The sequence below is a fragment of the Hevea brasiliensis genome, chromosome 1 (genome assembly GCF_030052815.1).
Source record: "Hevea brasiliensis isolate MT/VB/25A 57/8 chromosome 1, ASM3005281v1, whole genome shotgun sequence".
NCBI classification, from domain to species: Eukaryota; Viridiplantae; Streptophyta; class Magnoliopsida; order Malpighiales; family Euphorbiaceae; genus Hevea; species Hevea brasiliensis.
The window spans coordinates 56,413,129-56,425,210 of NC_079493.1; the positions used below are offsets into that span (position 1 = coordinate 56,413,129).

General features: G+C 38.5%; 1 pseudogene; it reads right to left on the reverse strand.

The window, feature by feature from the left end:
* Positions 1-1,592: 1,592 nt before the first annotated feature.
* Positions 1,593-9,631, reverse strand: LOC131183162 (uncharacterized; annotated as a pseudogene).
* Positions 9,632-12,082: the final 2,451 nt, after the last annotated feature.

Below are 12,082 nucleotides of genomic sequence, written 5' to 3' on the forward strand. Positions count from 1 at the left end.
TTGAAGTTCCATCAAATTGTACGTAGTTATAACTAGTGTCTTCAAATTGTAGATTAATTGGTGAAGGCCTAGAATAATAAGGCTTCATTTCGACTGTTGCCCTAGGTTTAGGGTATACTAGTCTATTAACTTCTAGAGGTTGAGGTTTAGGTTCTTTAAACATGACTTCTAGAGAGTTAATCCGTTCTTCTATATTAGAAGAATCTTCAGACTCAGTTTCAGTTTCTTCTTGTCCTTGACTTAAAGGAGCAATACTTAAGGCTTTTAACCTTTGTTCTAATTCTTCTTGTATGTTCAAGGATTTAGTTAATGGAGCTATAGTTTTCTTTTTAGAATCCTTAGCTTCTAATCCTAATTCTGCTAACCTTTTAGTTAGTTCATCTACTATTTCTGAGTTTCCTCCTAACTTAATAGGGGTCTTGTCTGTTTCAACAGGTTTAAATAAAACCTTTTTCTCTAAACTTGATTTAGAGGTTTCTCCCTTTTCTGGTCTGTATTCTCTTGATTTAAAGGTCTGGAGTTGTGTTTCTACCCTGGTCAACTGTTGACCTATGGTGTATAAGCTAAGGTTGGCATAATTACCCTGCTTATCTGATCTTGAGAAAGATGTTAAAAACATCGCATCTAAACAGATATTTGCAAGATGGCAGGCTATTTTGTCTGTATTTGATTTTGATATTGAGTTTATTAAAGGAGAAACTAACTCATTGCCTGATTTCTTGACACGTGAATTCCTTACAGGACATGAGTTCAAAAGCCTCAGTAACTCCGTCAAAACGGACTCACGAGGTATCTCCACCTCCGTCTAAAATGATGGACAAACTCAGGGACGACGCTTATGCTATCAGTGTCGAAGCCAATAATGCTAAGGAGGTTAATTACCCCTACATTCCAATCAGTTACTGTTTCCTTATGCCCATAGACAGGAAACACAAGGATTTGAAACCTTATGAGGTGGCAAATTTCTATACAGAACATCATACAGTGAATCCTTATTTACCAAAGGACTACACTTATTATCAAGCTATCCTAGCAGAGACCGACTCAGTGGTCTTCTCACCTACAGAAAGGTCCGCTAATGAGTGGGCTTTCAGCAAGTTCATCATCAAAAGGGTTATTACCTACGATGATTGGGGAGATTCACTCTTTAAACAAAGAGAGTTGAATTTCGGTAAACCCAGGTACTTTAATTATTTTGATTACATGATTGCCTGGACTGGTGCCTTAATTTATGAAAATAGGCAGAAAAAGTTTAGCTGGTTCATACAGTTCCAGTTAGACAAAGAACTTTGGGAATTTCCCTCATGGTTCTATGAATGGTTCTTTAACTGGGGATTATATCCCATTTCTTTACCTAATAAGGTTCGGACTGTTTATGAACAGTTTACCGATTCAAATAAATCCTTAAAGGATTCAAGATTACTATTTACTATCCTTTACAAAATACCATGGATAGTCAGATGGGATTATATTATCTCAAGAAAAAAGATGAAAAGGTTCAGTGAATTCTCTACTGAACACGTACCCTGGTTAACCAGAAGAGTCCTAATCAAATGGTGGGATAAGTGTGACTTTTTCGAGCCACCCTCAATCTATTCCTCCAAAGGACTAATCACTCTGGCTAAAAGGCCATCACTGCCAAGTCCATCAGTCTCTTCAGGACTGTCAGATCTTTTCAAAGACCTACTCAAATCAGTGCCGAAAGAAGAATTGCGCCGACAACTTTTCAGCGCACTACAAGAAGAAGACAAAGAAGCCAGCTCAAAAGCATCCACTTCAAAAGCAAAAGATGCTGCTGAGTGCTCCAAGTCTCATAAAAAGGACGATAGCGACAGCGACATTTCATTACAATCCAAAAATATATTACAAAAGAGTTGGTACAACTGCTCAAAGTAAATTTCATACATATAATTACAGAAGTACATCAAATCTAAAGTACAAGGGTATACCTATGATATACCCAAAGATAGTCTCACTATGCCTTTCAGTAATCTTGCTCAGCTGCTTTATATTTTCTTTCACTTGCGACAGTATACAAAGCTATCGCTGAGTGGTGAACTCAGTGGTGTACAAACTAATAATTTAAAACTTAATACAAGTTATGCTTGACAATTCATAGCAAATAAAAATTTAAAATTTCTAAATTCTTCAAAATTTATAACATTCAAAAATTAATATTTTCATTCATGTAAATTATTCATTTGAATAACATTTTGATTAAATAGTAACTATTTATCTACATTTCTTTTTAATCCCGAAACGATACAAAAATAAGACTCAGACAACATAAAAACGGTGAAATAATGATATTAAAGGTAACATAAAGGGTTTGAAAGATTTGATAGGGTTTCATACAGATTTGGAACCGAAGTTCAATTGGGGCGAGATTTTGGCTCGCCAGGCAAATGATGTAATTTTGACGTGAAATTTAATATGGGGTCCATTTGGGATGCTGCTAAAGTCATTCTAAAGTTAGAACAAATTCCATGTAAGCTTGACCGAGGCTCACTAAAGCAGCCCCCAAAACGTGTTTTGTAGAAAATCAGGTTCAGACTTGAAGATCGCGTTTGCAGAAGCTGAAAAAAGGTTATTTGGGATATCTTAAGGTTGTTGCTTTCGACCAAAATAGAACTCATTACATTTGCTTTTTGGGCCGCTAGGATCATTTTGGCTGCAAAGAAACGACAAAAACTAAACAAATTATGCATAGCAAGCGCATAAAATAATGATCAGAAAATTTAAAAGCACTGAAATAATAATATAAAAGGCAAAATCAAGGACCAGGAATGATTTTGCACCGTTCACAACAAATTTGGAGCTAAAGGTTCCAGTGGGGCGAATTGAGGGTAGATTTTAGATCACTGGGCAACCGATGGAAGTTCTGCCTAAAATTTAGTATCACGTTCATTTGGGACGCAACTAAGGTGATCACAAAGTTCGAATGAATTATGGGCAGGTTCACTGTCAGTTAGCTAAAACAGGCCCTAAAACAAGTTTTAAGGAAAACAAGGGTTGAAGATGACATTTCAGAAAGCTAAAACAAGTTATTTAGGATATTTAAGGATTACTTTATGACAAAAATAAAAGTTAATTGATATGCTATCGAGGATACTAAGGTAATAGATCTTTTTAGTGGTAATGAAATGGCAAAGACTAAAGAAGTTATGAATAGTGAAACGTTAAAATAAGACTCAGACAACATAAAAACGGTGAAATAATGATATTAAAGGTAACATAAAGGGTTCGAAAGATTTGATAGGGTTTCATACGGATTTGGAACCAAAGATTCAATCGGAATGAATAGAGGCGGCATTTGGGATATTTTAAAGGTGGCTGATGCCTTATCTCGAAGGTATAACCTTCTTGCCCTTCTTGATGCAAAGTTATTAGGATTCGAATATGTGAAAGAATTATATGCTGAAGATGATGACTTTGCTAGAGTATATGCAGCTTGTGAAAAGAATGCTTTTGAGAAGTTTTATAGGCATGATGGATATTTGTTTAGAGAAAATAGATTGTGTGTGCCTAAGAGTTCCATGCGTGAATTACTTGTGAATGAGTCTCATGCTGGTGGATTAATGGGTCATTTTGGTGTTGCCAAAACTTTAGATGTATTGAAGGAACATTTTTATTGGCCGAATATGAAAAGAGATGTTGAAAGAGTATGTGCTAGGTGCATTGTGTGTGCTAAGGCTAAATCTAGAGTTTTGCCACAAGGTTTGTATACACCTTTGCCTACCCCTAGTGATCCTTGGGTTCATTTGTCTATGGATTTTGTGTTGGGATTACCTAGGTCTAAACAAGGCCATGATTCAATTTTTGTTGTTGTTGATAGGTTTTCAAAAATGGCACATTTTATTCCATGCCATAAAACTGATGATGCTACAAATGTTGCAAATTTATTTTTTAGAGATATTGTTAGGTTGCATGGCATACCTAAGAGTTTAGTTAGTGATAGGGATGTTAACCAGGTTGTGAACAAAAAGGTTTAAGGTAGAAAACAACACAAATGTGACAAAACTAGGGAAACAAAGACAGATGCAAGAAAGCCTCTAATATACCCTAAGATTAGTAGTATTGAGTGTAAACTCACTACTAAGCCCTGAATATGTTCAGATTTTCTTACAAACACCAAAAAACACAAGGACTTGAAGAACCTTCAAGGCTGAAACACAAGGAAGATAAAAAGGAGAAAGCAGAAAACAAGAACACAACAAAATGGATGACCAACCTGTTTTGAAGAGAGCCTAAGCTCTGATACCAAATGATACGGTTTCTACCCTTAGTTGCTGATTCTACTAAGAAGAAAGACCAAAGGACCGTCTTCAAAACAAGCCAAGAAACTCTCTTGAACCTTCAACCCTTCACCTTGAAGATGGAGAACTGAAAATATAATTCCCAAGAAGGACAGCCAAGAACAAGACTAATTCACTTATGCTGATGAACAACCTTGAACATATAATAAAACTTAACAAATCAAGGCAAGAATTTGCTAAGAAAAATAGAGACAGTTCTAAGAAGAATTTTGAAGCAAAGCTCCAGCAATTTTGCTCAAAAAAATGCCATATGAATTCTGTTCTCTAAATGAAACAAAAGAAGGCTAATATGGGTTGGTGTATTCTGCCAAGACATTTCAACAACCATAGGACATGTGCAAGTCTTGGTTAATACACCAATCTCTCCAAAAATAGATACAAAGTTCAAACATTAATAGGAAATTCAGATTTGGCAGCCTACAAATGAGAGACAATCTGAAAAGAGGTGTTTTGTCTTGAAGTTGAAAGTAGTAACTTTGCTTTTCCTATAAATAGTTGAAGCATGGCTGGAGCTCTTGGACAAAGTTATGGCTTTCAATCTTTGCAAAATGGACAAAAGCATCTTCAAAAAGTTGGTGGACATGGGCTGCCAATTGTGCTGCCACCTAGGCACTCCACATGGACGCCACATTGGATGCCAACTAGGATGGATTTGCTGAGGTGGCTGCCACATGTATGCCAACTTGGACGGATGCCACTTGGTCTCTTGGCTCCTCAAATATGCAAAGGAATGTACAGCAAGGTTGGCTTCCCTCTTCCAAGTCCAAACCGAATACTTGCAAGAGGTTGGACTTGGTGATGTGCTTATGCACCAAGCCTTTAAGCTTCTTAGCCATTGCTCTAGTTATTGGCCCTTGGTGTGGAATTGGTGGAATTGGTGCAACCGGTTCCTCATCATCCTCTCCCTCTTCGAAAGAATTCGTCCTCGAATTGTCATCATCTGCATAGAAAGGAGCAAGATCAGTCACATTAAATGTAGCAGTTACACCATACTCACCTGGAAGGTTTATTTTGTATGCATTGTCATTAATTCTCTCTAGCACTTCAAAAGGTCCATCACTCCTAGGCTGAAGTTTTGATTTCCTTTGTGTAGGAAACCTCTCCTTTCTCAAGTGAACCCATACAAGATCACCAGGTTGGAACACCATCTTCTTTCTCCCCTTGTTAGCTTGGGCTGCCCTTCTCTCATTCACTTTTTCCATTTGTTGCTTTGCTTTTTGATGCATTTGTTTCACCATTTCAGCTTTCCTTTTGCCATCTAAACTAGCAAGCTCATTAGTAGGCAAAGGCAACAAATCTAAAGGAGTTAGTGGGTTAAAACCATATACAAGTTCAAATGGTGAATAACCAGTAGATGAATGCATAGACCTGTTGTATGCAAATTCTATGAATGGTATGCACTCCTCCCAAGCTTTCAAGTTTTGTTTAATCATTGCACGTAGAAGAGTGCCCACGGTCCTATTTACAACTTCTGTTTGCCCATCCGTTTGTGGATGGCAAGTGGTGGAGAAACAAAGTTTCGTTCCTAATTTTCCCCATAGGACTTTCCAAAAATGGCTTAGAAATTTCACATCCCTATCACTAACAATTGTTCTAGGAATGCCATGCAATCTAACTATCTCCCTAAAGAACAAAGAAACAATGTAAGATGCATCATCAGTCTTGTGACATGGTATGAAATGAGCCATCTTGGAAAAACGATCAACAACAACAAAAATACTATCATGGCCTTTCTTTGTCCTAAGTAAACCCAAAATGAAATCCATGGATAAATCTACCCAAGGTTCACTAGGAACACTCAATGGCATGTATAGGCCATGCGGCCTTACTTTGGACTTTGCCTTCATGCAAGTCACACATCTAGCGCACAATCTCTCTACACCCCTCTTCATGTGTGGCCAATAAAAATGTTCCTTTAAAATTTCTAAGGTCTTTGCAACCCCAAAATGTCCCATTAAACCACTAGCATGTGATTCTTTAACAAGCAACTCTCTAATTGAGCATTTAGGCACACATAATTTATTTTCCCTAAACAAGAAACCATTATGCCTATAGAATTTATCATATGCAGCATGTTCACAAAAGGCAAACACTTTCCCAAAGTCATCATCATTAGCATACATTTCTTTCACATGTTCGAAGCCTAAAAGTCTAGCATCAAGCATGGAAAGTAAAGTGTACCTCCTTGAAAGTGCATCAGCCACCACATTCTCTTTGCCTTGCTTGTATTGAATCACATATGGGAAACTTTCAATGAATTCACTCCACTTGGCATGGCGCTTGTTGAGCTTGTTCTGCCCCTTTAAGTACTTGAGTGACTCATGGTCACTATGAATGGCAAACTCCTTCGGCCACAAGTAGTGTTGCCAAGTCTCAAGTGCACGCACCAGAGCATACATCTCTTTGTCATAAGTGGAGTAGTTCAATGTAGCCACACTTAGCTTCTCACTGAAGTAGGCAATTGGTCTCCTTTCCTGCTTCAAAACAGCTCCAATACCCACTCCAGAGGCATCACATTCAATCTCAAAAGTTTTAGAAAAAGCAGGTAAAGCAAGTAAAGGTGCAGAACACAATTTCTCCTTGAGTGAATTAAATGCATTCTCTTGTTCTTCCCCCCACTTGAATCCCACATTCTTTTTTACAACTTCATTCAAGGGTGAGGCTATGGTACTGAAGTCCTTTACAAATCTCCTATAAAAACTAGCCAACCCATGGAAGCTCCTCACATCACTCACGGACTTAGGTGTAGGCCACTCTCTAATGGCTCTTACCTTGTCCTCATCAACCTCAATTCCCTTGCCACTCACCACAAATCCCAAGAAAATAACTTTGTCCATACAGAAAGTGCATTTCTTAAGATTGGCATACAAGTGCTCTTTTCTCAACACTTCAAAGACTTGTCTCAAGTGCAGCAAATGATCATGCATATTTTGGCTATATACTAGGATATCATCAAAATACACTACAACAAATTTTCCTAGGAAAGCACGCAACACATGGTTCATAAGCCTCATAAATGTACTAGGTGCATTGGTCAAACCAAATGGCATGACTAACCATTCATATAGTCCATATTGAGTCTTAAAGGCAGTTTTCCATTCATCTCCTAATTTCATGCGAATTTGGTGATAACCACTCTTTAAGTCAATTTTAGAAAATATGCATGCACCATGCAACTCATCAAGCATATCATCAAGTCTAGGTATGGGAAGTATATACTTTACAGTGATTTTGTTGATTGTTCTACAATCCACACACATGCGCATGCTCCCATCTTTTTTGGGCACCAAAAGAACAGGTACGGCACATGGACTCATGCTCTCCTTAACATGGCCTTTTGTTAGAAGCTCCTCCACTTGTCTTTGAAGTTCCTTAGCCTCTTCCGGATTGGTCCTATAGGCTGGCTTATTTGTGATTACAGCTCCAGGCACAAAATCTATTTGGTGCTCTATGCCTCGAATGGGTGGTAGCCCATTAGGTATTTCTTCAGGGAAGACATCTTCAAACTCCTACAACAAGGGCAAAGCACAACTAGGAATGGATTGGTTAAGGTTAGAAACATTGGTGTAAGCTCCCTTACAAATTAGCAAAGCCATTGGCATACTAGAAAAATATGCAGTCCTCACATCCTTGGCTTTTGCTAGCAAACTGACTTTATTCTCTCCACTCTTCTCACAACTCTCCTTTTGCCCCAAGCCCTTTCCTTTTGGTTTCGCTCTTTTGGAATTTTCTCTCTTCTCTTTCTCTTCCTCATTTTTCCCTCTTACTTTTTCCTCTCTTTCTTTTCTTTCTTTCTCTTTTTGCACTCTTAGCTCGGCCTCTCTTTGTTGTTGCTCATTCATGGTCTGTTTTATCTTTAATTGATCTTCAAAAGCTTGTGCGGGTGATAATGCTGCCAAGGTAACCCTTCGTCCATCATGATCAAAGGAGTACCTATTCCTAAATCCATCATGCACTACCTTCCTATAATATTGCCATGGTCTCCCTAGCAAAATATGTCCAGCATGCATTGGCACCACATCACACAACACCTCATCCTTATACCTTCCAATAGAAAAAACCAACATCACTTGCTTGTTCACCTTAATTTCCCCACATTCATTCAGCCATTGCAACTTGTATGGTCTAGGATGCTTCATGGTGCGCATGCCAAGCTTCGCAACCATGAGTGTGTTGGCAACATTCACACAACTACCACTATCTACAATCATGCTACAAGTTTTACCATTCACCAAGCATCTAGTGTGGAAAATATTTTCCCTTTGTAGTGCATCTCCCTCTTCTTCCTTTGCTTGTGCACTTAGTGCACGCCTAACCACCAGAATATTACCTCCGACGGCATGCTCTACATCACTAGCTTCCTCCAAAGGAGGCATACTCTCACTAGCATCATCATCATCAACATCATCATCTTCTGATTCGATCTCCCCATTCCGCCTCATCACCATCACCCTCTTGTTAGGACATTGAGATGCATAATGTCCCTTCCCTAAGCACCTAAAACATTGGATATCCCTAGTTCTTCCACTAGAGGTATTCTGTCCCTTGCCTTTCTCAGTCATACTAGGCTTTTCTCCACCCCTAGTCTCCTCTTTCTTTTCCTTAGAAACAGCCTTGGAATCATAAGTTTCGCCCTTCTTCCAATTCGGTTTCCATGGAGCATTGTTGCTCGAATTCATACCTACACCCATCTTGAATGCTTTCTTCTTCTTTAGTTGTTTTTCTATCTTGATTGCCATATTTAACATGTCATCAAGCTCTACATAGTGTTGTAGCTCCACTATGTTGGCAATATCAAGATTCAGTCCCTTTAGGAACCTAGCCATAGTGGCTTCCCTATCCTCCTTTACATTGGCTCTTATCATAGCCATCTCCATCTCCTTGAAATATTCTTCCACACTTTTGTTTCCTTGCACCAGCCCTTGCAACCTTTGGTGCAACTCCCTATAGTAATGTTGAGGTACAAATCTGTCCCTCATGATTTGCTTCATCTCATCCCAAGTTTCAACACCCCTCATCCCATTTCTCCTTCTTTTAGTGAGCAATTGATCCCACCAAACTATGGCATAATCTGTAAACTCAACTACTGCAAGTTTCACCTTTTTTTCCTCACTATAATTGTGACAATAAAAAATGAGATCCACCTTCCTCTCCCACTCCAAATATGCATCCGGATTGGCTTTGCCTTGGAATGGTGGAATTTTCATTTTGATCCCACTAATGCTACCATCCACTCTCCCTCTCCCTCTTGCTTCCTCCATATTACCTCTTCTCAAGTTTTTGCCTCCACCTCTTCCACCCCTATTACCTCTCATCCCTCTCGGTCTATAGTGGTCATCATGTGCAGCAGAGTGCTGGTCATCCTCTTCATCAGAATCATCATCATTTCATCCCCCCAATCATCTGTAGGTGGTGCATTGTTCACTCTAGAACCCCTAGCCCTGTTCTGCCCTTCATTTATGTTTTGTCTACCATTCCCACTATTCTGCTCAATTCTTTCAATTCGGTCAGCTAGGTTGCTCAATTGTCTACCAATTCTTTCCAAATGTTGAACAAGTGCTTGTTGGTAAAAAGGATTATCCATATTAAGTCCACTAGTTTGTTCTTGTGACATTTTTAACACCTGCACAAAAAAGTTAGTAAAACAGAAAACAACCTCACAAATTCAATCAATTTTTGGTCACTCAAGTGTTTGTACTCAGTTTATAGGCTTTTACCCTCCTGGAGTTCTTGCCACTCAATGCCTTTTTCCACTCAAGCTTGCTTACCAAGTTCTTGTCAGAACTAATGCAATTCCAGCAAGTTTAAATCAAGTTTTAATATATGTTCAAGCACAAACTCAAGCAAAACGTGTGGAATAAGGGTTTGTTATGACACTTGAAGCAAGAAATGAAGACACCAAGCTCTAGAGCAATCAAGTGAAATAGGAGTCGAATTAGCTTGCTATTTTTGTAAAACTGTTTTAAGAGCAGCAACAAGACATAGTTTTAGTAGGGAAAATCAAGTCTAGAGGTTCCAGAAAGCACCTTGAAGTTTTGGACTCCAAATTGGCCTAATAGGTGCTAAATTTGGTTCACCAAGTAAACGGTAGAATTTTTACACCAAATTTGATTTCTAAGCTTAATTTCGTCTACAAAGCACCCCTATGAAGTTTTAGAATTTTCTGGATTGGTTTGGTTTTACCTCCCCCAAAACAGCCACCAAATAGAAATGTTGAACTTATAATATTCCAGCTCTCAAACATGCACTTTAGCACCCTTTTTTTTTTCTTTAACCCTTTTTTCTTTCTTTCTTTCTTTTTGTTCTTTTTTTTTTATATCATGTAACCACACAACAAATACACTCAACACATCCAGCACTAAACACTTCAACAACACACTTCACAAGCAACAAAGATGCAAATAACCAGGTTGTGAACAAAAAGGTTTAAGGTAGAAAACAACACAAATGTGACAAAACTAGGGAAACAAAGACAGATGCAAGAAAGCCTCTAATATACCCTAAGATTAGTAGTATTGAGTGTAAACTCACTACTAAGCCCTGAATATGTTCAGATTTTCTTACAAACACCAAAAAACACAAGGACTTGAAGAACCTTCAAGGCTGAAACACAAGGAAGATAAAAAGGAGAAAGCAGAAAACAAGAACACAACAAAATGGATGACCAACCTGTTTTGAAGAGAGCCTAAGCTCTGATACCAAATGATACGGTTTCTACCCTTAGTTGCTGATTCTACTAAGAAGAAAGACCAAAGGACCGTCTTCAAAACAAGCCAAGAAACTCTCTTGAACCTTCAACCCTTCACCTTGAAGATGGAGAACTGAAAATATAATTCCCAAGAAGGACAGCCAAGAACAAGACTAATTCACTTATGCTGATGAACAACCTTGAACATATAATAAAACTTAACAAATCAAGGCAAGAATTTGCTAAGAAAAATAGAGACAGTTCTAAGAAGAATTTTGAAGCAAAACTCCAGCAATTTTGCTCAAAAAAATGCCATATGAATTCTGTTCTCTAAATGAAACAAAAGAAGGCTAATATGGGTTGGTGTATTCTGCCAAGACATTTCAACAACCATGGGACATGTGCAAGTCTTGGTTAATACACCAATTTCTCCAAAAATAGATACAAAGTTCAAACATTAATAGGAAATTCAGATTTGGCAGCCTACAAATGAGAGACAATATGAAAAGATGTGTTTTGTCTTGAAGTTGAAAGTAGTAACTTTGCTTTTCCTATAAATAGTTGAAGCATGGCTGGAGCTCTTGGACAAAGTTATGGCTTTCAATCTTTGCAAAATGGACAAAAGCATCTTCAAAAAGTTGGTGGAGATGGGCTGCCAATTGTGCTGCCACCTAGGCACTCCACATGGACGCCACATTGGATGCCAACTAGGATGGATTTGCTGAGGTGGCTGCCACATGTATGCCAACTTGGACGGATGCCACTTGGTCTCTTGGCTCCTCAAATATGCAAAGGAATGTACAGCAAGGTTGGCTTCCCTCTTCCAAGTCCAAACCGAATACTTGCAAGAGGTTGGACTTGGTGATGTGCTTATGCACCAAGCATTGAAGCTTCTTAGCCATTGCTCTAGTTATTGGCCCTTGGTGTGGAATTAGTGCAACCGGTTCCTCGTCAAGGAATGATACAAGTTGCTCTAAAACCAGCAACTAGACTGGGTTTAAACACCTCAGCTTTAATCTGTGTCAGAGATAAAAGACATAAAAATTTCAATGATTCCTTATTAGGAATAGTAGAATCA